The sequence below is a fragment of the Ixodes scapularis genome, unplaced genomic scaffold (genome assembly GCF_016920785.2).
Source record: "Ixodes scapularis isolate PalLabHiFi unplaced genomic scaffold, ASM1692078v2 PGA_scaffold8__174_contigs__length_109621045, whole genome shotgun sequence".
Lineage (NCBI taxonomy): Eukaryota > Metazoa > Arthropoda > Arachnida > Ixodida > Ixodidae > Ixodes > Ixodes scapularis.
The window spans coordinates 87,072,708-87,096,690 of record NW_024609883.1 but is presented as its reverse complement, the minus strand read 5'-3'; the positions used below and the strand labels follow the sequence as shown (position 1 = coordinate 87,096,690).

At 47.0% G+C, this 23,983-nt stretch overlaps 1 pseudogene; it reads left to right on the top strand.

Annotated features, from left to right (window-relative positions):
• LOC121833620 overlaps positions 1 to 23,741 on the top strand; it is a 60,347-nt pseudogene extending 36,606 nt beyond the window's left edge.
• The last annotated feature ends 242 nt before the right edge of the window (positions 23,742 to 23,983 follow it).

The window sequence follows — 23,983 nt, the reverse complement described above, 5'->3', positions numbered from 1 at the left end:
AAAAGAAGCGGTGGTATACCAAGAAACAGTTTTAGTAAGAGCGTAAGGGTTAAATGTAGTAGCTCTTTGTGTTGAAAATATGGTGCACATGATGTTTCGATTAGGATCATGCAAAACGATGTAAAAAGGGAATGTGCCACTCGAACTCTCTTTTGCTTAGAGAGAGAGAGTGACCTCTCGGACGTCAGATTCCCGGCCTTCGGCGCATGTCGTACGGATTATGTCGATCGGGACGATCGACGGAATCCTGATGACTTAACAATCGATCGAGATACGATCGACATAACCGGCAGTCGCGCTCTTCCACTATGATTTTGGACGACCGCGATTGAAACATCGCGTGCACCATATTTTCATTCACCGAGAGTTACTCCGACGCGCTTATTAATTTCGCTTCTCGCGACCACCACCAGGGTAATATTTCCGGCTTCTGGTCGGCCCCATTCGAATTTGTGAAGACGGCCTGGAACACGCCCAGCCCGCTTTAGGACTATGGCGCCACCTCATTTGCCTCCTATACTTCCCAATGAATGGCCGAACTCTCTCTACGTACGGCTCTGGTATCCATCCATCCATCCATCCAGTCATCCACGGCGTCCTTGAACAACCTGATCAAATATAGTCGAACGCTGTCTTATTCTAGGCGCCCTCCATGCTCGAGAAAGCTCCCCGCTGGCCTCGCCTCAGTACGTTCGCACCCTTGCCCTCTGATCTTCCACCCTGCATGCACGTGCCCGATCGTCACGGGCGACGACGAGTTCGTCCGTGACAAATCTCATCGTCGTCGCTGGAGCTGGTCGCGAGCCGGTCAAAGTCAAAATGACCATCGTTCAACATTTTTTGCTAGCATCACTTCGTTGCTGCGATCTATGCCTGCATTTACATGGATGCTCAGCATCGAATCAAGATTTCACTATTCTGATCGGTAGAAGGGAAAGAAGTAGGAAGACGGGGTGCATGCGATTCGCCCATGCTCGATTCGGTGCGTTAAGGTCGGATCCCCGTAAACCGTGGCCAATGTCGATGACTCGGACGAAGTGAGTGCTGCCGTAGACGTTACCGTTTCGAAACCGCGTCCTCGAAACGCAGAAGGTACACGTGGAAGCTGGAGCGCGAGACTCCAAGAGGGCCGAGTCTGCGTGTGCGTGCAAGTGGACGCCGTGCGTTGGATGGGTGACGTCACCGAATCAACAAACACGGCGGCATTCTGAAAATTGAGCGAAACTATCGCGCAATTTTGAAAACAAATTTAGCAGGATTTTAGGAACACACAAAGGGACCTAGGGGTATAGTATCCTAATTTTATATTTGGTGGTGTCACAAACCTTTTAAACATTGCTGGGACCTAGAAAATTATCCGAGGCGTGAGTTCGACAAAATTGACCAAATTTGCGGAAGCAAAAAAAAAAGTGATATATTTCAGTTGTTCTGTTCTGAGGCTGTGCTAACGGGGCGTGAGATGCAACGAAACTTTGTTATGCTTTTTCGCACACACCACGTGGGCAATTGCACGTTGCGAAAATTTTGGCGACTTTTACGTTTTTGCTCAAGATGTTTGAATAAGACTGAGACCAAGCTACTTATTCTGCAATAAATTTATATTTTACGCTAGAGGTCTAAGAATGAACACCTGAAACTGCCTCCAGCGAAGGACAGGGTACCCTTAAGGCTGGATCACAAGTTTGCAAAGGTTGCATTTGCATGCAACCGAAAGGACCGTAGCGACCGAAAGACCGCAAGGACTTATAGATTGCTTCGCGAAGCTACCACGAGTATCGCTTCCCATGCTGTGTACGGCGAGCACTTGTCGCGGTGACTTCGTCGATAAGGTCGTTTCGGTTGCATACGAACGCAACCAACGCAGATCTGTGAACCAGCCTCTTCATCAAACCACAATGTATTGTCAGTGACCGCTCGAGCAGGCAGTAGCTTATTATGCCCACGCTTCTTTCATTCTGTTTTCTGGAAATGAAAAAAAAAAAAAAATATATATATATATATATTCCCGGTTTTTAGTGTTATATTTTGCTTGTAATAAAAAAAGCATATTGGGTATGGGGCGGTTAGGAAAAAAGACAAAAAAAAAAGTTATTCATGTTTTGCTTCTATGTTAGCAGTGCAGACTCATTTTAAAGGGGGGGTGCAACGATTTCCGGACTTCGGTCAAAGATTTCTGGAAGTTGCCCTCTGACACTTCTGAAGTAAAGAACAGAAAACTGATTTCGCCTGCGTGTCCTAGTTGTTGCGTAAAAAGAAGATAAATATTGGCATTTCGGGCACCCCTCAACTCTCTCCCAGCCTTCAGGGTCACACATGGTCCCCCTCCTCGTGACGTCATACGAAGTGCCGCGTAGGTTCCCTTGTGCTATATCGGAGGACGCTTCCTCTCCCTCTCCCTGCTGACATTAGCGGGCGTTATGCTGCAGCTTAGAGCCGAGGGAGGTCACGTAATCTTTTCGCCGTAGTTGCTTCGGCTGCCACTTGTGGCTGCAGGTGGGGGGAAAAGATCGACTTTTGCTTTGCGATTATGCAGCGGAATCGCGAAATTTTTAATGAAGGAGATGCTTTCTTTATCCTCCGCGACATGATAAACTACGTAAGAATTGCGAGATGCAAATTCAATTAATCATAAAATCGTTACACCGCCCCTTTAATTACGTTATTAAAGGGGTCATGAAACGCTTTTCCAACTTTTTCCTGTTTCGCTTTCCTCCTCAACTCATAAATCGCGCATTCCACCAAACAGTTCAAGAAGACGAAAAGAAGGGAGGCCCCTCTCGCTCGGAACCTGGTTTGTGTAATCCCCGGACACATCCATTCTCCCCCTTGAAGATTAGCCCGTCGCTCAAAACTCAGACAAAAGTTCCTTTCCCTAGCCCGTTCACCCCTAAGCTGACAGTGCTGTGGAAGCTACGTGCTCCTTGGGCTAACCACACTTTTGCCACGTAAGCGTGGCAAATGTGGCTGCAGAGAATGAAGTCAGGTGATGAAACGGAGGTGGCTGATTGGTCCGGCAAGCGCGTAGCTTCCACCACAATGTCAGCTTAGGGGTGAAGGTACTAAATGAGGTCCGGTTTTGTGTGACGTCAGTTTGGACCCGATGACACGCTTTTGGGACCGCGGATGTATCCCCGTGAAAAGGCAGAGCGGTTACGAAGGGGAGAAGGAACGAAATAGTCCGCTGTGTTTTCAAATTTTCGCACTGAATGTCAGGCTTTTGACTTTTTACCTTTTTTCTTTTGGCCCACTGAACGATGTGCTATTAGTAAAATCCCAATCTAAAATGATTTATCCCAACCCAAAAATCGTTTCATGGGCCCTTTAAGGAGAGTGTACTAACTAATGTATGTATATATATATATACAGGGTGTTTTTTTTTAAGCTTAACAGATTTGTATTAAAAAAGCCGTGAAAGTTACACTTATGCCGCTGGTGGAGGTGAGGTATACGGGCAGGGGGACATATTATAGGGAGCTAATGGTAACAATGGGTCGATTAATTAACTAAAATTCGTTAATTAACTTTTAATGAATGAAAACAGACATGTGGTTAAACTAGAAACTTGCTCAGCGTCATCGAAAACCACGAAAGTAGTAATTTTTAGAAAGACTTTGAGCGCGTGAGAAGCGTAGTAGCGCACTACAGTTACCGCTCGTGGAGCATGTACAGCTAGCGGTTGCGATAAGGCGCCCGCGCGATTTTTCCGTCTCTTATCTAGCCCCAGCCTTGTACCTGCTCCATGAGTGGTAACTTTAGTACAATACTACGCTTCCCACGCGCCGAACGTCTTTCTGAAAATGACTGATTTAGTGGTTTTCGATGACGCTGAGCAAGTTTCTAATTGGAACCATATGTCTATTTCCTTTAAGTAAAAAGTTAATTAACGAATTTGTATTAATTAGATGACTGATCGTTACGATTAGCCCCCTATAATATGTCCCCCTGGCCATATAACTCACCCCCACAAGCGGCATAAATGTAACTTTCACGGCTTTTTTAAAACAAATCTGTTAAGCTTAAAAAAAAACCTTGTGTATATATATATATAAGATTGTGTTCTAGTACCCATGAGAAGAGGAAAACAAAAACACAGCTAGTGAGACCTCGGCCAGGAAATAGGTCTGAAAACAAAATTAATGCCATTAACGACATCATCGTTAACTCTTCGCCAATCGTAAAAGAGACCTACCGCAACAACGCTTTTGGTCGCGCACGTCGGCAATAGGATGCCTCCCCCCCCCCCCCTTTTTTCGTTTAATTTATTTTTGTGTTATTCTCCAAGGCTATTACGGAAATGAGGCACATCATTTCCCTCCCCCCCCCCCCCCCCCCTCTTTCCCTCCCACGTCGTGCTGCGTAGACCGGGTGCGGTGGACACACCCAGCGACAATACAAACAACAAAGCGCTTCTTTTCGTCGATAAATGAGTGGGAAAAGGTGCGGGTACCAAAACCTAATGACCCAATAACCTCAGCCTGCACCGAGTAGCGCACGCGTTCGGTCGATAGACATCGCACGTTGAACGCTGCGTGTCTGATGTTCCACTTCCTAATTTCCCAAGTTTAGGCGATCCCGTGGGCGTGGGATATTAATTACCTCGTGGCCGAATCTGCATCGGTAAACTTACGACGAGGCAGCCGTGTACATGACGCTCGCCGAAAGTAATATCGCTTACAAATACTCTAGTTATAAAAGTGTTCAGTTAGATTATTTTTTTACCTAAGTAGAAAAAGTAATGCGTTGTTCGTTGATAAAGTTTCCGCCACTTTTCTGATTACTACGGGTTTTCAAACCGACAGATTTTACTGCCGGTGTGAACGTTCGCACTGTACTTTATTGGATTAGAATCACCAAATTATGAACTACTAATCCTCTTAATCTACTAATTTTGCTAAACCATCCACTTGCCGGAGATTTGGTTCGAGGATTCTTTGGTAGGAAATTTGTGCAAACAAAAGGTGCTATTGAAAAGGGAAACTGAAATTTAGTAACGGTTAAAATTAATTTTAGAACTTCCAAGAGCAATCAAATTACTCTTGTGATTACTTCCCAAGAAATGTATTCAGATAATTACAAATTTACTTTAAAAATATTCGATTACAAGTAATTTGATTACTTGTAATGATACAGCACACAAATCTGCGACGTGGAAATGGGTTTTTTGCTCCTCGGCCAGCATTGCATTATGCGCAGCTCTGGGCCTTTTTGGCCTGGTGATGCTCAAGCATGCCGCAGCAGATGAACTTGGCCTTGTTGGTTGCGATTCACAGCGCATAAATAAACACGGGGCTGGGTTGCTGCGGTGCTTCGCTAGAGACTACGTCAACCTGCGACAACCTTTCGACATTTTATCTGCGAAGACCACATTCCGTTGATTGAATTGAGGTGTACTCCGTTCCGTCACTCGGCCCGATTGGTTGTATGGTATGCGGCGCCTGGAACGCCACTCCGACTGGTGTGTTTAGTTTCCTTTTACGCCCAATCGTCGAAAGTGGGCGCAACGTGGCAAAAAAATATCTCATAAAAATCGGAGTTCTATGTCATCGAATGTCGCAAACCTGGCAGCTGAGCGTTAAAATTCTTGAAAAAAAAAAGACAAAAAAAGGAAAAAAACTTACGAGAGATTGCCGAGTGTCTTTGTCACCGCGGCACCCCAACTATGGCGCCTGTACCGGGTCTTCGAATGGTGTTTTTAACGTCCTACGCTGCCCTTACATCAAAAGTGGTCCTGAAGTGGCATCAAATGACGTCACAGAAGCCAAAATGTCACGCTGTTGCATGTCACAATCCTGGCGATTGGTCGTAGAAATACTAACGAGAAGCTGCGAGTAGCACAAGCGAACGCCAGTGTCGTTGTCGTCATGGCGTCCCAACTTCTGATTGCCGAAGCTTCCGCGGACTGCCACACTGGAGAGCGACCTGCTGTTGAACCGGGCCCTGCCACATACACCACAGCTGTTGGGACGCCGCCAGGTTCGCGACTGGCGACAGGATGACACTTCTATGTCGTCATCAGGCGGAAATCGAGGGACCACTTTCTTGGACGCGGAGAACACACCCGTCGGAGACGCTTTCCAGGCACCATATATAGTGACACGACCAGAATCGCGGCCTGCAACAGCATGACACTTTTATGACGTCATCGAGCGCAAATTGAGGGACCAGTTTTTCGGCGACGGTAAAAACACCAGTCCTGGGGCCCTAGTCTGGACACTTGCCGAGAAAGTCGGCGAAAAATCTGGCGGCCGTGATTGGCCAACGCCGCACTTGACCTTGGCGCCGGCCAATCAGAGCCACCTGATTTTGTCGCCAAGTGTCTAGATTACGAACCCTGGACGCGTTCCGGCGACCGTAGTCGTAGCAGAACGAACCCGTCTTGTTTTTCGGTCCCTAGACTCACGCTGTTCTCTTTTCCAGCGTCTCGTTTGCAAAAAGGAGCATGCCGAGTCACAGTGGGCTGCCGCTTCTCTTCGGCGATGTCCGCTTCAGTACGATCGTTTCTATTACAAAGCAATATTAAGAAATCAGATGCGCGATGGAGATCAGGATAAGGAGCAAAGCGGAAGACGAATCGTTTTGTGTTGCAGACGAAAATGTTCGTGTTTAAGAGGACTCCAAAGGACTAGGACAAAATTAGAAGAGGCTCGGCATACAGGCCTTTTCTCGCAGAGCTGGCCAAATTACTCATTTATTGTGATTAAATTACATTACTAATGACCGCATCAAAGTAATAAAATTACTTTCATATTACTGTTTCGTATACTTTCAAGGAGTAGCTAAACGAAAAGAAAGAACGCACTCTGCTCTGCATTTGCAAAGTAACATCGGTCAAACCCCCACGCCAAGCCACTGCGCAAAAACAGACAGATATAGGCGCACCAACATGCCCTCCCAAACCGAACCGACTGACCTTGGTCTGTCTTGTGGGTTCATGTTTTCTTATTGAAATACCTCCTGCGCAAGGTGTCGATCCCCGGATGCGTCTTGGTTCGTATTTCCTTGCTATTGATTATTCCTGTGGGCTGTGTCTTCTTTATGTTAACTTCGGGGCAAGATAACCTTCAAGGGGGACAAAATCCATGCTTGGGGAAGACTATTCTTGGTCACAGCAACACAAACCTAGCAGGATTTAGGTAGCGCGACCCTCTAGTCCGACCTAGAGTGCCCTCAAGCAACGGGCACATAAAGGCACCCAGTCCGACCGTCACACGAGCCAGCGGCCTCAAACAGAAACTGCGTTTGTCGTTTCTTTTTGGTTATTTCTTCAAGAGGCTGTATTTGTTTTTGCAAATTCGAGAACTGCTTTCTTTTTTGTTCATTTCCGGGCAAAAACAAAACGAAAAAACATGGCCGAAATATCCAAAAAGTATCTAAGATTTTAAATACAACTATTGCCACTATATGGGATTGAGTACATTACTAAAGTACCGGCATCAAAAAGTAATAAAATACATTACAAATTACTCTTAAAAGTAATTTAATAGCTCTAATTCAATTGCAGTAATTTCATTACTGCCACCTCTGCTCTCTCGCAACTGATAGTTAATTCAAACCCTGTACTGAACGAGATGATTCCATTCTCAGTTCCCTTTATGCGGAATGCAATCCCTTGGTCCTAATCTTATATAGGAGCCCATTACCCCTCTCTTTTAAAGCTTTACCGAAAAACCATGAGAAACCTTTTTTTTTTTTCTTTTTCTTTTTTACAGAGCAGCGTTAAACACGATGTGCGTCATCTCCCGTGCGAGTCTCTTGTCATCTGGAAATGAAATTTTCGCAGTCTGTTTATTGTTTTCTTTAAATACTAATTATCAATTCAACCAAAAAAAAAGAGAAACATTGATTAAAAAGTTTACCTTTAGTTTATGAACAAGTTCCGCAACAAGGTGGTGATTTGGGCGAGTTGGTACGCATTGCATATGGTGATAAACAGTCGCACATGAGACAAAAGCGTAGTAAAAGAAAACAGAAAGGAAAATCACTGACTCGCAACTCAATGAATAGAACACGGAAGAAAGTAAGGAAGACGATAAAAATAAAAAAGGGAACGTGTCCATAGCACGAGAAGAGCCATGGACACGGTTCCTGTGTTCTGCATTTTGTCTTGTGTCTTATGCGCTTCTCGTGCCATGGTTTGGTATTTATATCATGTTTCTTACATTCTTTTGCGTTCTATATATTGAGTTGCGAGTCGTCGCTTGTACTGTCCGTTTGCTTCTAGCCTGTCTTTGTCTCCTACGGGCTGTTCATCACCTTGTTCAATAAGTTCCGATTTTGTCCTTACTATTTTTTTTCCGTAATGGACGAGATGTCCCAGGGTACATACACTCTCGCTTACGTGTGTGTGTGTGTTTGTGTCCGTATTTACGTGTCTTTTTGAGTGCATAGACAAGTTTGGACAGTGTCCAAGATTCAAGTGTTTATCTATTTTATAACTGACATTATTTGTGTCACCGCTATACCAGTTGGTTTGCCGACCACACTTTATTTGCAGTCAACATGTACGTTAACTGATTTTTTTTTTCACACAAAAAGAAGAATCCAGATATGTACGTTAATCTTGACAGTGAGTTATGATGCTGAGATTTAATATTACGTGAACACTCATTATTCTAACCCTGGAGGGTGGGAACAAGGAGGACAACACGAGACAGATCTCCAAACACAGCTAACATTTATTTCACACTTCACGACCTTATATGGGTGCATACACAAAGAGGGAAGCCGAAAGGCCAGAACGCAGTACGAAGACCCGGACGCACAAAGCGAAACAACCTTGAACTCGGGTGAGTGGGCGACACTCGAACAGTCGGAACAAATTCATACTACGAACCGGAGCGAAGGGGCAAACCAGAGCCTAACAGAAAAAAAACCTTGAACTCGGGTGAGGGGTGGCACTTGAACAATCGGAACAAATTCATACTTCGAACCCGGGCGTAGGGGCCAACCCAACAGTTTTTCTGTTTGGTTGTGCTTGGCCCCTTTTCCCGGGTTTGAACTTCGAACTATGAATTTGTTCCTATTGATCAAGCGTCGCCCCCTCACCCGAATTTAAGGTTGTTCCGCTTTGTGTGTCCGGGTTTTCGTGTTACTTTTTGGTCTTTCGGTTTCCTTCTTTCTCTACGTATCTATATAAGATCGTGAAGCGTGAAATAAATGTTAGCAGGGGAGGAAGTGGCCGAGTGGGCTAACGCGTCTCAGCTCGGAGCGTGGAGCGAAAGCTTCCGTTGAAACCCCCCCCCCCCCCCCCCCCCCCCCCATTCCTGGGTTCGATTCCCCATTGCCCCCGCCCGTTTCGACCTGGATGAGTTTCGTACCGGCACGCGTTCGTGTTATCACTACTGCGTGATGCAGGTTAAAAATCGCAGGTTAGCGGTTGTACTGCAATGGCCAAATTTCTCATCTACAGCTAAGAGACCATTACCCGTTGTGGCGTATCTCCATCAAGGCTGTATAAACATACAAAGCAAACCAATTTTTAAATAAATGTTAGCTGTGTTCGGAGATCTGTGTCGTGTTGACCTCCCTGGCTTCACTCTCCAGGGTTACAATAATGTCTATGCTCCACCACCTCGCCTGCACCCTTGCTTTGACTTCGTGACACTCTTGCACTATATATTCCGCTGTGTCTACATTTTGAAGTGACATTATTAGGCCAGTTTTACTTCTGGTGGTCATGAATCAAGACATGACCAGCATGCAAAACCAAACCAACACTTAAAAAAACCATACTTTTCAATTAACTGATTCGTTATGTAAGAACATTACCATCACACCGATGCTGTTCACCAGTTTTAGGGACCTAAGTCAAGCTACCTGCTGCAGTTTTCATTTTCCTTTTGGGCTGCCCCATCATAATCGATAGGAATAAAGATGTTATTATTATTATTGTTATTATTATTATTATAAGAAATATTTTGTAAAACATTCATGGTTTCATGGGCATACACCTTCATAAACATTAATGGCCTTCTCTATGCGTGGACAAATCCCTTTATTTAATATTTATGTAGCTTTTATCCTGTTCTCTTAAGGCCCGAGGGGCGTTAGATTGGGTAACGGGCAACGAACCAGAACAAAACAAACTCATATAAGAGTTACATATCTATATTCGGGTGATACTTAAAAAAACAAAAAAAAACGATTTAACTTTCGATAAAACAGTCTTTAAAACTGGTATTCATTCTATCAATTCCGGCAAGTGGTTTTGATCTGCGTTACGTGCTTCTATGAAATATTATAAAAACGGTTCATAGACCTGTAACATTGCACTAGGAGGCCACGCTTCTGGCGATTCGTTGTTAAAACGTTCAGGAAAAGAGAAAAAAAAAATAAGTATTGTACTTCACCCAAGAAAAAAAACAAAAGGCTGTTTAGAAGCGGCCCGTATTCCTGTGCCTTGCTTTTCCCCGCAGAGTGGCGAAGTATGTATCAGCGATTATGTAGCGAGAAAAGGCATAAATTATCCGCGCCTTAAAGGCAACGATAACTCCAACCTTCCCCTTTCCCCTCGGGAACATTTTCGCGCCCAAAGTTTTCCAAAGAAAAAAATATAACAGAAAAATATCTAACAAAGTTGTGCAGCCTTTTCTAGTCCCACCCTTGGTCGTTAAACGGAGTTGTTTGTCGTGCACCCTTTTTTTTTTACCTTCTTCTTTGCTTCCTCCGTCATTAAACTCAGTGGAGTGAAGCAACCAAAACCGCGGATTCTGCACGCTCCCCCCTAGCTTATCTGAGAAGCTATTTTTACCTAGTGCGACCTCTTCGCGCTGCGGAAACGTGAAGAACCACCATGAACCATTGCACAAGAGCGATGAGAATACGCACGGTCGTGACGGGACAAACAAGCGAGATTAGGAAGCTTCTATTTCTTTTTACGTTACTTTCGCTGAAGATGTGGATAAGAAAAGAAAAAAAAAAAAAGAGATAAAAGCTGAGCTTTCCATCTCATTATCAAACGAAGTTTTTTCTTTAGCTGTAATAAGCGCCCAACGGAACTTCCACGGGTGAAGGTCCCTAGGAGACTGTAAACTACTTGATCAAAGTCAGGGTCTCAGAGGTCGTTCTGGGCGCGGGGTTCTTTTCGAGATTAACGTCAAGACCTTTATGTAACGCGACCCGATATTTCGAATCTTCGCATTCTGCAAGCAAATATTTAGCACACACACACAGACACACGCACACACATACAAAGAGATTAATAACATTTTACTTTCTCTTCCGTAATACCTTTGTTCTTTTTATTGAGAGAAATAAAATAAAATCACGGTGTCAAATATTTAAACATTTGACAGGTTACTTCAGGATCATTTAAATACAATAACAAAAATGTATAAAATATTTGGTAACTGCGAACACAGAAATGCATATATATATATATATATGCTAAGATTTACAATAACAACGAGTGCCGCAGAAATTGGACAATCAGTATCCACACGAGCACGTGCGCGTTCACACACGTGGACTTAAACAGAGAAACAGAAAATCGACATTTTTGACGCTGTTGCGACGTATAAATGTGTCATTCTACGATTTTTAGGCGGTTTCCTCAAGCCCAGGAACATGCACATTATCACGGGAACATGTATGACACTAGAGTTCGACAATACATGAAAGATATAGGCTGTATAAAGTCACTGGCGGCTTCAGAAACGCCAAGGGCATTTCTCGATTATCTTAAAGGGGCCGTTCACGGACTTTTTTTACCGGTTTTTAACTTGCACCAAACCTGAGCACACTGAACGTTGTAACTTAATGAAACTTTTCCTTTCTCGAATTTGCTTTATTTCAAAAGTTATAGGCAAATTAAAATTACAAAAACAAGCAAAAACTAACCACCTTCATGACGTCCGTAGTCGCTTGAGTGGCCGTGAACTAAGGGGGGGTAGTGAGCTCAGCGAGCGCTCACGGCTGCCGCACTCCGTGTCGACGGCTCAAGAGGGCGCCACTAAAGCATGTTCTGGATAGGCTGTATTAAGCGGAATGAGTGTTTAATTGCTGCGCGATTAAACACTAATTCGGCATTACACTTCATTGGCCCCAAGTAACAGCGAAAACGGGGTAAAGATCAGTTCAGAACGGGAGCCACTTCGCGCTGCCCTACCGCCAAGCGCCCAAACAGCAAGCCAAACCTTCTTGCCGAAGGCCTTCGGAACGCTCGGAACCAGTCGGATCCTCGAGCCCATATACGACCTCAGCACCGCCGCGTACATCCGGACCTTTCTACGCTCGCCGCTCGTCGGTGCCTGATCCCAGGGCCACTACACCTTTCTAGTATGCGCCGCCTTTTCCACCGTTTTGTTGCAGGTATGTCGACGGGTCATTTGTTGTTTATGTACTTTATAATCTGCATTTGCTTCTTGTATGATCTAAGATAGTGAACAAAAACTACTTTTATAAAGAATTCCAACGCTTCGCGCCACTTCATTTTGTATTTTTTAGCGGATCTGACCAGCTTTTAGCTGCTCTGACCAGTAGTGAGCCCAGGACCAAAGACTTCGCATAACGCGCGCTTTTGGCACTACGGATAGCCCCCGTAGGTGGAGGAGGTTTCTGAGTCGTCCGGTTAAAGTATGACGCACTGATATTAAGTTACCCTCTTGGTGCCCGCTGGCTTGCCCGAACCCCAAGAGATGTGGAAACCGCAAAAACGGTAGACGCGAAAATATGATTGCAGCTCCCCTTTAGTAACGCTCAGCGGTCAGTCAGATAAGGGCATTGTGCGATAGGAACGCAGAAGAACGAATCGCGAAGCAAGTATTGTGAACCATAGCCTTCTTTATACTGACGAAGCCTGGCAGATCGCCACCAGACGCGGCCCCGAAATGAAAAAGGTGGAGCGACAGACAACGGATAAAAGGAGAGCCACGTGACTGGCGCCCCGCTGCGGCGAGACGCCGAAACACACTTCTCCCAAGCGAAGAAGCGTTTTTCCGGTCCTGGCCGCAACGCTAACGTCCAGGTTGCCCGAGAAATGGCTTTTTGAGGCTCTATTCTACCAGATCCTCGCGCTCCAAATATGCGACCGGGCACTCTATGGCTCCGTCGTCGAAGTGCCAGGCCTTGTAAGTATAGAGGAGGCAATGTGTGAACTTGAAAGCCACTCCCTGCACTTCTCAAGTGTTCACTGACTACGCAGTCGTCTATCAATATGTGCTATTCACGTAAAGTACGTTTCCAAATAATTCGATAGGGCCGTGGTCCTGGCCGTTTTCTAAAAGTCAAAATATATATATATATATATTTTACAATATCCAGTCTAATTTCGAGTTTTAACCATCTGCGATCAAATGAAGAACAGTCGATGGTATGTGTTCGATAGTTTCCACCTTCTAACCGCGTATCGCACCTTGGATCGTCAATTTGATTTTTTTCAGAGCTAGATTTTCTCGTAAAGCAACGTGCAGTCGCAGGTGGTTTAAAAAGTTTGGTAAAAGAACTGACATTGTCACTGGCACGACAGCTTGAACGATACGAGGGTAATTCATTATTAAGTTTCCGGAAATCTCGGGGGAAAAAAGAGAAAGACGTTTGCAAATCTCTGCAACGCGAAACTAGAGCGCAGTTCTTGAAGAGGAGGAGGGGAGGACGGAGGGGAGGGTATGCCCTTCCTTCTTTTCCGTACCCTCCCCTCCTCCTTCTCTCCTCCTCATCCTCCTCATCGTCATCCCGTCCTTCTCCTACTTCCCCTACTCCTCCTCCTCTCATCTTCCCGCTGAATGTGTTCATGGTTTACATGACACGAAGTCATGTGACGTCATTTTCCCTGCTAAAAGTAGCGGGGAAAATGACGTGACTTTGGGTGCCTTCATGCGCGCTTTGCTTAGGGTGGTGGCATCTCGCCATTTTGTCACACACGTTTATTTTTATTTTTTGTTGAGAAGCGCGTGAAAGAGCGTGTCCCGGCACGCGCTTGTGGCGCTGACTGTGCTATGGCGACATTTTGTTTTCGTCGTTTTCTTTGTATTTTTCCCGTGAGCGCGTGCTGTCGGCATCTGGTACTATACTTCGTTTCAGCTTCGGTACAGACGCAGCCAAAGCTACAAGCGCGAGCTCCGGGCTTTCAGCATCCCTGCCCAGCACGCGCGCTCGTGCAGTGCAAGCTCTGTTTTGGGCCACATGCTCGCGCTTGTAGCATCGGCTGCGTCTGGACCGAAGCTGAAACGAAGTATACAAAGGGTGGCATCACCCTAAACAGAAGGACATTGAGGCACCCTAACGTGACTTCGTGTCACGTCAGCCATGAAGAAATTCAGCTTCTCCGCTAGATTCAGCACGACGTCACGTGACCTCAACACCGATTCAATTTTTCGATAAATTTAGCGGGGCGGTTACGCCGACGCCAACGGCGACGCCGCGAAACGCTGAAAAGGGCGCCTAGTAGCTGCGCTCTAAAAACGGAACAAAAAACGCGCTCATCTTGAAGTGCGAAATAAAAAATTAAAAAAAATAAAAGAACGACAGAAAGAAGACAGGTTGAACGGGCACCTAGCTTGTTCTGCTCGGCTTCCCCTGTCATTGTCTTTTGCTGCATTTTTCTACGTTCTAACTTCAAGATGAATCACCGACCCAGAAACTATTTTGGCGAAGAAGTTTCGGAAGATTGCTTATATAGTCCATTGCAATTCAAGAAGGTAAGGTGATCGATAGGTATGCCGGGGAGGAGGAAGCAGACGGAACGCTGGAGAAGAGAGGGGGAAACCTCCTCCACTCTCCAGCGCCCCGCCTCCTCCCTCATCCCCGGCTTCCCTTTTCCTCGCCCTACAATCTTGAGTTCCAACGAACTATAGTACTCGGAACCGCAGGTCTGGATACACCGAATAGAGAGGAGTGTCATGTCTCCTCACTTAACTATATGTCAGTTTCCAGCTCATTGTAATGATCAGATAAAAATTCAATATTTCTTTTAGAAAGGGGTATTCCTTGTGCTATATTTAAAACGCGAATGAACGTATGGCTGCGGTATTAACATTTCCCAATTTTCGAGATTTCGACGTATGTGTGATTGTACTGCAACTTCGATTTGCGATAGAGTCGTTTTTTGATCAATCATATCTGCAAATTTATATGGCACTTTTTGGACTACTCGATCGCCTCGCATCGCACACTTCGCAAGATAGTCCAACAAGACTGAAGGCTCCGGTGTCCTCGTTGAGAGACGTCCATCTGCTGATTTCCAAGGCTGAACTGTCTTATCATTGAAGATAAACTTTGTAGAAATGAATTGGTTCCAGAGCCAACCACGGGGACACACGTGCGTGACGCCGCGCTGACGCCTGGTAACCAACAATTTCGAATGATTTCTTGACGCCACTTTTCGCTCATTTTACCCACAATTATTATGCGCAGCCGTAGCGCACCACGCGACACTTAAGCGTGTCAAATATTTGCGGGAATTGTTGCTTCTTGGCGTCCCGACATATCGATCAGTATAAACAAAACCCAACACAGACCTGCCATTTTCTCCTACTCCGCTCGCTTGCGTTCCATTTTTAGGTTTTGTTCTGGTAGAGTTTCGACTTTTTCGGCTGACAATCTCCACGGCTGCATCCGGCCGCTGCGGGTACGAAGTTCAGCTCGCCCCTCACTCGCATCGTCTCCGCAGAGGAAAGCCGATGCCCTTGTCGAAAGTACCAATACACTCCCCACCGAATGGGCGCGAGCATATTCTAGTGTTCCGTCATTTTTAGGGGGTAGATAAGTTGCACTGGCCTTCGTAAAATAGTACCGCGATGTACGTTGATCTCGGATGAACGAACCCTTGCATCACGTCCATAAAAAAAACCTTCTCAACCTTGCCAAGCTTCCAAAGCAGTCGTGGAAGTGACTCTTTCAAGAGAACCACTGTTCCACTCGGGGTGGAGGGGTCTGCTTTTGGTGACTTGCGTAAGCAGACTTCAGTTCTCGGAAGTATTCCGCCCTCCACGTCCTCCAAAATAAATTTAAGAACCGTTTTCGGTTTCGCCACCGACCGCGAAGTGTCTCGGGTGTTGGCGAGCGGCTGCCCTCCCGCCGCCGACAGCGCCGTCAGCCTTCTACCGATTAGAAAGCTCACCGGCGTCAGAGGGTCGCCCTCTCCCATCTCGTTGTAGGCAAAGGTTAGTGCCCTCGAGTTTACCACCACTTCAATTTCGGTGAGAACCGCGGCCAATTGGATCAGGGTGTCAGAGTGTCTTCCATAGTCATTTAGCTCCTTTCAGGCCCGCTTAAAGGGACCATGAAATTACCTTTTTACTTTTTTCCAGAGAGAGAGAGAGAGAAAACATGTTTATTAGAAAGATGAAGAGGTTATCCCGCGGGAAGTTGCAGGATTGCTACTTCATACATGGGAAAGGGAGAAAGGGGCAAAAAAGACAAAGAAAGAAAAGGAAAGAAAGAAAACTTTGAGGATGCTGTCAGTTACTTTTGGAGGGTGTCCTACAGTATTTTATCAAGTTGAGTCGTTTGAAGAAAACGAATCAATGAGCTCGTCGGCTTGACTCCTTGCAATGTTGATGGCCATGGCCCCAGGAGATGATTGAGCGTGAGCGGTCCTCTGTTGTGAAGAGTCAGGGAGCTTATCATTTCCTTTCTTTGGTCAGCGTAGAGGGCGCAGTGACAAATAACGTGTTCCAGCGTTTCTACGACGTCACAGCTCTCGCAGATGGAGGAGTCCAGCTGACCGGTGAGATTTAGATAATATTTTGTTGAGGCCACGTTCAGTCGTATTCGGTGAAGAGCGGTTTCTGTCCGACGTTTGAGCCCCCGGGGAGGGCGAAAGGTAAGAAAGGGGTCAATGTTATGAAGGTGTCTGTAGTGATATAATGGATTCGCCCAGAGGGTGTTTACTAGAGCCGCAGTAATGCGGTTGGTTGTAGCTCTGGCGTCTGAACGTGAAAATGGAATTACCAGTTTGGACGTAAGATGATGTGCATTCTTGGCTGCCAAGTCAGCACTTTCGTTGCCTCTAATACCGCAATGGCTCGGGATCCACTGTAAAATTAGTGTGTGACCATTATTTATAGCCTCTTTATGAATTTTTAGGATCTGATGTACCAGCTGAGCATTAATGTTCTTGCTTTTGGTAGATTTAAGGCTTTGAAGGGCTGCCCTTGAATCAGTAAAGAGTGACCAATTGTTTGGGGCACTCGTAGAAATAAAGTGAATTGCTTCTCTAATCGCTACTAGTTCTGCTGCCGTCGATGATGTTACATGGCCTAGCTTCCCCTGGAGTATTTTGTTTATTGATGGTATAACAAAGCCGTAGCTGGAAGTTTCGCGAGTAGAAGACCCATCAGTGTACACATGAATTCGGGAACGGTGATGCGTATTAATGGTTTCTAAAGAATGTTGCCTCAATACCTCCGTTGGAGTATGCTTTCTTGAATGTATCCCTGGAACATCTAATTTTATAGAAATTACTGGATATATCCATGGTGGTAACAACGAGAACTCTGCTGGTTCAAAGTCTCGTGGAAGATCCACGTTGTCAACATTCACGATTTGGGAAAAACCAGACGCGCTTCTGCTGTTTCCGATGTCTGCTAGGTAGTGGTCTTTGTGCCTTGTGAGGTGGCGGAGGTGCGCTCGAAGGGTTTCTTGAAGTCTCAGCGCGCCAATCGGAACAGCCCCTGCCTCAGCTACAGTTCCGACATTTGAGGTGCATCTTGGGAGCCCTAGACAGGCTCGTAGAGCTTGAGCCTGCATACCTTCCAATGCTCTTATATTTGTACGGCACATCCCATGAAGTACAGGTAGGCTGTATCGAAGGAAGCCGACAAAAAGGGCGTTATATAGTTGAAGAAGGGCGGCTACAGAGGCGCCCCACTTAGTGCCACTAATGAATCGGATGAGCTGAATAATGCCGAGAAGCTTTCTTTTCATTTGTTTTATGTGCGGTGTCCATGTCAAAGACTTGTCCAGAACTATTCCGAGGAATCTGTGCGCGTTCACATATGATATGGGATGACCATCAACTGTCAGACAGTACCTATGAGTACTCTTTCTGGTAAAAGCCATAGCAGCTGACTTTGATGGCGATAGAGATAGTCCACGGTGTTGTAAGTAGCTGGAGATGATCTCAAGTGATTTCTGTAAGCGGATTCGATTAAATCGCTGCGTAATTGATGACGTCCATATGCACTTTTTTCCAGGTAACTTTCACATTAAACCGTCAATGTTCACTGAATGCCGAACAGGCATCCGTTTTCGTCTCGGTTTATTAGCTTCTACACAAAAAAATAATGAAATATCGACTTTTTCTTTCTCTCCAACTGACCGCAAAACAAGCCGTGACGTACGCTGTTTCCGGAACCGGAACTTCTCTAGGCAGTAGGAGAATGGGAGCGTTAGCGGCGACGAGTTGGGGTGTGCCGGTAGGTTTTACTGCGTTGATGTCACCGACGTATTTTTTGAATCGGCGCCTCTCATCGCCGCATCGCAGCTGAGCGAAATTCAATGAGATATGTTGCGCTACAGCGACAGCATGGGACTAGTCCAATACGCCGGTATGCCTGTTGGGAAGTGCAGCGAGTCTTCCGGTGGAGACTCCAGAAGTCAACCCAACTGTCATTGTTGGTAAAAGGCGGCCCGTGTCAGCCGTTTGCAAAGGGACGTAGATGGAAACAATTTGCCGCGGCGTTTTTTGCGGCCTCGGAGATACAGGAGCGAGCCGACGTTAAAAAAGATACGTTTGAACTACGAGTGTCAGCAAGAGCCACGTAAATACCTGTTCCCACTCGGAGCGGACGCGCGCGTTTCATGGAAATGCTGTATTCGCGCTGTTGGTAAGCGCTTCGGGACCGATCTTTTACGATTGCAACTCGATCCTGACGCGACACTCGGAAAAGAAAGGTTGGACCGGCATTGCACGTATACCTCCCACGAACTGTTATAGCTCGACAATGACGTGCAGTCTGTCAGAATAAAAATGGCATACCAATAACAAAGTGTACATACCGTGTTACGAAGGTAATCCATACGGCGTTTATTTCAGTTCTATATCGCACAAAACAAGAAGATAGAATCGACGAGAGTCCCTTTTCGACGAGTGTTCGTCAACACTGCCTCGGAAAACAAGGGCAAAGATTGACCTCACCTCTTAATCTAAAATTGAGGTCAGCGATCAAACTATAATACGGGAAGGGTCCACAAGGGTAGCGCGGGCATATTCCATTCAGCACACCAGCCGGTCGCAGGCAGACGGTCCTGCGACGAAGCAACGCTGCGCCGAGTCGGAGTGCCTGCTAGGCCTATATTCTGAGCAGCTCGCTTTGTCGGAGTCGGTGGATTCGTGGCCGTCGTCGCTTTTCTCGGGTGTTTGTGGATCCAGCGTTCTTGTTCGTCGTGGTCTGTTTTAAGTACTTTTTTTCTTGCTGTTTGAAGTCGGCACGCGCGAGAAGAACACGTAGAAAAATAAACGTTCAGTCAGTCAGAGTTTTGAGAGGAAGGAAATCAAAGGAAGTAAACGTTCGTCGGTCGTCGCGACCCAAGCGACCCAAGTAACTCAAGTCGGCCCTGCCCTACTGCGCCCGCGCAGTAGTTGCTTCGTTTACCACACGATAGATGGCGCTCGGCTCTCAGCATTATCAAATTTCGCAATTTTCGCCGCACATCTCTAATTATGCTACAAAATGTGGATCTGAATATTATTTAACAAAACGTTTATTAAACATTCGCCGGCTATTTATTGTTTACGATCGCGGTGCTGGTGAGGTAGGCTCTTACCCAATAGGCGACGTGGATTCGGCTGACGTGCTCCGTTTCTGCGGATGCATCGTAGTGAAAAGGCTGAGAGCTTCCGAAGGAAAGAAGGCACACAAGAGTCCAGTTTTCTTTTAAAAGTTCTATAGCAAATAATTTTTTTTGGCTCCCTATTTTTGTGTTTCTTTTCACACCTTTTACGACGTGCGGGGGATGAAATTCAATTTTAAAATCATTTCATGGTCCCTTTAAATGTCAAAGGGTTATCCGAATAAATGACGCGGCCTGCCCATCTCCGCGACAGAAATCTGCGAAAGGCATATAGGAAGCTCTTTGTCGACATATCTTCCACCAACTCTAAATGAACCACTCGAGTGACCGCACATGTAAACAATAGCACATAACATTTGCTGGTGAGGTCGTTCGCCTTAACATACAGGGGTCCTGCAAAGTTTGTGCCCACTACTTCAAACGGGTCCGCTCGTGTTGCCCGATCCGCCGGCACTTGCAGAAGCCGCGTTGAGTCGCTGGCAGGTCACACACGCACGCATCACTTTCTCTACTATTTCAAAACTACAGTGCTGCTTGCTAATACTGAATTTGGTGCCGCGCAGTCCCCTGACTAAAAGACAACGCGAAACAAACCCCGTGATCTTAGTGTGTTGAGTATCGATGCTCCTCCTTAGGCAGTACAATGGGGTGGCGTTCTTCCTGCGTCAGGTTCGATGACTAGAGTTTACCGCCTGATCCTCAGCGATCCCTCTTCTTCGATAAAAGTGCGAAAATCGAGCAAGTGCGACCCAGGTGGGGGCGGCATTTTCTTTGCTGCACAATCAATATCGGAGGCAAAATCTGATTTTTGTGCTCTTGTTATCTAGTGTGTTTGCGCTACCTGGATCTTGTGGGGATTCCTGTGTTCTCCATTCCGCGATGGCTGCGATAACGGCCGTGCGTCGGAACGCTCGGCCTCCTTCGCTGTGAGCTTCGATCTGTTCGTAAAGTGGAGGATCCCCTGTCTTGGACAGCCCTCCCCTCACTCTCTTTCTGGGGGAGCGGAGCGGGTCCCACGGAGCAGAATTTTGCCTCCCTCGCGGATTTTGGAAAGCGCTCCGGATCTAGGAGTGGAATTCCCCATAAGAACCTCAGCAGTTACGTTGCTCTCAAATCTGGCCTTGCCTCAGAAAAAGGGTCCACACTGTTTTGAGCCCTTGATCAAGCCGTATCGAGTGCAAGATATGTTTTTCGTACCCTCGGTAAGCTAGCTAGCTGAAATATTTGGCGAAGCTAGCAGGTTTGAGCGTGTCAGCTGCGGATCCTTTTGTCTTCCTCCTTGCGGAGCAAGATGGCGGCTATTTTGTGCGGGAACATTCGTCTTCCCCGCTCGCAGACGCGCATGCATGGCGGTTTGTTTCTATCCGCCCCTTCGAAGTCCCCGTATCAATTTACCTCGACTTCAGAAGACGGGCCAGCTGCAGACTGTTATCTGTTTTTGGCAATTTATAGTCAACGGGCTCTTCTAGTAAGCATAAAACCGTGTATTTTAGGCAACTTCTGTTTTAGCTGCCTGCGCAAAGGATTGAGAACTCGGCGTTTTTCCTAGAAGCTCTCTCCCCGGAGTCCACATAAGCTAACTCAATTAGTTTGCTCGGATGTGGACCCGTTTCAAACGGAGGGGCCCCCTTTTATGGCTTCTCCTTCTCCGGTGTCGAAGCGGGTCACTCTGGCATGTGTCTTGTGGCCGTTAATTGGGTCCGCTTCCCAATGGAGCTCCTTCCTTTCACCATTGACAAACTGGCCACCTTTTTCGTGGCTGAGTTTGTCGTTTGCTCCTGCCCTTTGAGGCCGGGCAGGCGAGCGTCGTTTGCGCGTGCCCACTCGTTTGGAGGCTGCGGCACCTTTTCTTCCCTTTGGGGAGAACTGCGGTCGGCTTCGGGATCGGTTGTCTGCTAGCATTACGACTTCGCAGGTCTCCTCCAAGGTCGTCGTCCCCCCCTCCCCCCCCCCCCCCCCCCCCTTTTCACCAACCCACTACGGCCGGGATGGCACCGACCTCCTTGGCGGAGTGTCTTTGGGACTTCCCCAGCTGGTCCCCGCTGGTGGGCGGTGGTCGTTGGCCTTTCGCTACATCCGCCTTCGCGACCGTCTCAGCGCCCTCCACTGCAGAACAGCTCGTACCGCGACACCTGTGTCCAGCTTCATCAGCACGGTGCCTGTGATGCTTTGTGGCGCTGTGGCGGCGACTGTCAAGTGCTTGGGGCTTGAACTTTCCGGGTCTTCAGTCCTGCGGGCCAGCTGTTGACGGCGGACACTGTGAAGACGCACGCTGGGTGTCGCGTGTATTTGTTGGGGGTACGCATGGAGCTCATAGTTATATATCGTATTATGACAGCAGGTGGGCCTCCTTTGTTCTTTATTGAGACGAAGGAAGCCGAGCGTTCCGACCTCGGAACGCTCGGCTTCCTTCGCCGTGATCTCCAACCTGTTCGTGAAGCGGAGGGTCCCCCGCCTTGGAGGGCCCTCCTCTCACTCTCTCACGGGGAAACCTCTTTCCGTTCCCCCGCTCGGATGCGGATCACTGCTTGCAGGCGAGGAGGTTTCGCCTCTTGTTTTCCCGCTTTCGGGAAAGGGACTCGTCCGGTGACAGCGAAAGAAGTAGGACGTGTATCGGCGACTTCTCCGATGCTTCCCCGATCTTGGATCTCCGGAACCCAATGTCTGCCAGGTAAAGACCTTTTCTTACTTTGCCGACGCGGGGGGCATTTCGGAAGGGGACATTGTAGTTCTTTTCAAAGAGGGTTCTAATAAATGCTCTTGGACTCTGTCCTTACTCTGGTACCTGTGTCTTCTCTTCTGCTATATTTGAGAGAGTGAGAGAAGGTAGTAGCTCATTTGCACCGACGGAGGTAATTTATCGAACCGACCCGTGGTAATGTGCCCTAAACGTTGTCTATATTGCCGCGGAGTTGTGGGGACCGCGCTACTAGGTTTCACGTCTCCTATGAGATCGCCGCCGCTGTTGAGATGACCCTTTGGTTACTTTATCGGTACCTCTGTTGGTAGTAAAACCCCACAATCTCCTCGGCAGGGACTGGCCCCACCCTTTTTTTTGACGACCTGAGGTTATAACCAAACCGTAAAATCCAGGCCGTAGTTTTGTGGAGTTTGAAGGCCGAGCTGAACCTTGAAATGTCAAGCAATTCTTGCGTTGCAGTTGCAGTTACCCCGAAGAGCTCTGCTTTTGGAGGCCTCTCCTCGAGCACCGTCGTGAGAAATCTCTTCGACTAAATTTGCCGGGCCACTCTGTCGCTGGTAATAACAACCAAGTTGGTCCGGTTTACCAGAGCGGTGTCGAAAGCAGTCGATCCTCGAACAGCCCTCGTGTCATCAGGTCATCGAGATTTTCCTTCCTCGAGCAGTGGTGCCACATTGCGTTCTCGCTGCTTGCTTGAATTTCTTGTACTCTATTTTTCACGAACGCCTTCCATCTGGATGGCTCTCCCCTAATCAAATGCAGAGCTATCATGAAGTCCGTCCAGAAGTGGACTTCATCCACTTGGATTTCGAGGTGTGTCCTAACGTACTTAAAAAGCCTCAATCCATTCAAGCTGGACATGAACTCTAATCTCACAAGGAAGAATTCCTTGAGGGGCGACACGCGGTACTTAGCCAGTAAGAGTGTCGCGCTCTTTTTTGCAGTGTCATCCGTTGAGCAGATGAAGATTATAGATCCGTACGCCGAGATGCTGGCAGCCGGAAACACGTGCAACGTTGGATGCACAACGTTACCCGTTAGCGCGCTGTCGTAGAACCTGGGCACGTTAATCATGCTGAAGTGTGGTGACCTCGTCGCACCAGTTGTTCCAGCCACTCATCAGTTCTTCCGGCAGTGTATTATCTCAGTGCAGGCTCAGCTTCTAGATTTCTTGAAACAAGATCTTGGCTTGCACCACGAGCGGTACGAGGAAACTAAGGAGGTCATACAAGCGTGCCGTCGTGTGGAGTACAAAACGCGTGGTGCTTCTTTGTTGGCGGGCAAACCCAATCACGTTTTCTGCTGAAAAAGAGAGGCTGTCTTTATTCGGCTTCCACGTCAGACCAAGTACTTTAAAGGGCAACTCCGGTCCATACTTTCGATTTTGGGGATTATGACTGTTTTTAGCGCAGTCAGCGTCCCTGACTCGCAAGGTATAATTCTTTTTCTCGTTACTGTGCGTAGTTTTAAGGATATCGACGCCTTAAAGTTATGTTTGGGGCGCGGCCAACAAAAGCAAAACTAGCCGCTCGAGGCCCCGGCAACACT